The sequence below is a fragment of the Antechinus flavipes genome, chromosome 5 (genome assembly GCF_016432865.1).
Source record: "Antechinus flavipes isolate AdamAnt ecotype Samford, QLD, Australia chromosome 5, AdamAnt_v2, whole genome shotgun sequence".
Lineage (NCBI taxonomy): Eukaryota > Metazoa > Chordata > Mammalia > Dasyuromorphia > Dasyuridae > Antechinus > Antechinus flavipes.
Window position 1 is genome coordinate 222,453,167 of NC_067402.1, and position 1,601 is coordinate 222,454,767.

Genomic DNA, 1,601 nt, shown 5'->3' on the forward strand with positions numbered 1-1,601 from the left:
CAGATCTAATTTGGTGATTACTACAGCATTGAGATCCCCTGCAAGCCCTTCCCTCTTTGAGAACCCAGCCATCTTGGCCTCCAGCTCTTTCCCCCCACTCTAATCTGTTGCCATTTCTATCACCCTCCCCCAGACTCATTCCCAGTTCTCAGTTCTGCCCAACCCAGTCGAACTTTCTCCTTCTGGTTTACTGATTCGGGTCATCCAGAGAATAGTCTTAGCATTCTGGGACTTTAGGGACTAGATGGTCTCTCTTTGTATCCTCTTTACTAAGGGCAGGTAAAAACAAGTCCCAGACAGTAGTAGCTTCACCCATCTTCTCTACTGCCTCCCTGAATCTCTACTCATATTGCAGGGCTTTCCCCTCCCAACCCCACCAAACATGCTCATCTGTTCTATGCCTCTGCCTCCTCCCTTCCTCCAGAACTCAGGTGTACAGGGCCCAGCTTCAGATCCTTTCTGGACCCCAACCTCCACTGAGAGCCAGATATTTTGCTTAAGTCCTATCTGGTCTGGGACCAGTCTGTCAGAACCCAAGTACTCTGTCCTCCAGTCCTTTGGGTGTCCTGTCACCAATTTACCCCAATACACTGTAGTATCACATACACACACACACACACACACACACACACACACACACATCCCTCAGTATCTTCTTTAGGCTCATCCTTTCATGCAGGACAAAATTACCTTATTCCCAGCCCATTGTTCCTCTCAGGACCCAGGAATCCCATTCCCCAATCCATTCATTCAGCTCAAGGCCTGAGTGTATCTCATCCCATCCCCAAAATCCAGGTTATATCCCTCAGACTCTGGTATTCTTTTGCTCAAAACCAGATCTCCCCTTAGGCCTCAGGTGCTCTACCCCACAACTGTCCCATCATCCTCCCTTACTTTAGGACTCAATTATCCTATGCTCCAGCCCATTTTCCTCTTCAGGACTCAGGTCTTACTCTCCAACTCATTCATCACTCCCCCTGCCCATGCCCTTGCCTGTGTCCCCCTAGCCCCAGGGCCTAGGTGCTCTATCTCCCAGGCCTGGACCTCCCTCCAGGACCCAAATATCTTCTTCCTTAGTCCCAGGTCTACACACTTTTCTGGGGGCTTCAGAGCCCCCAAGACCAGATACATATGTACTCATTCCTAAAGCCTCCACAACAACCAGCTTTCATGAACTTCAGCTTACACCGTCCCAGCGCCCAGTTCTCACTCCGTCCCGGCCTTATCCCGCAGCTCCCCAGCATCTAGGTATTCTATCCCCCAGGTCCAGACCTCTTTTTATGAACCGTGAATCCCATCCCCCAGACTCAGGTCTTCCCTCCTCCCATCCAGATGTCCTGCCACCCACATTTAGGGCTCAGGAAAGAAACAGAGAGAAAACCTGAGAGACAGAGCGAGACTGAAAAATAGTCTGAGAAAGAGACAGTCGCCTGGAGAGATGGATGTGGAGCACTGGAGCCCCCTCCCACATAGCACCTCCTCCTCGCTCGGCCTCCCACGTCCCGGTCCCCTCCCCCTCCTCCCTTTCCTCCCTCCCTTCCTCACCTGCTCTCAGCCCCAGCCCCGCCCCCGCTCCGCCCTGGCCCAGCCACCAGCTCCGC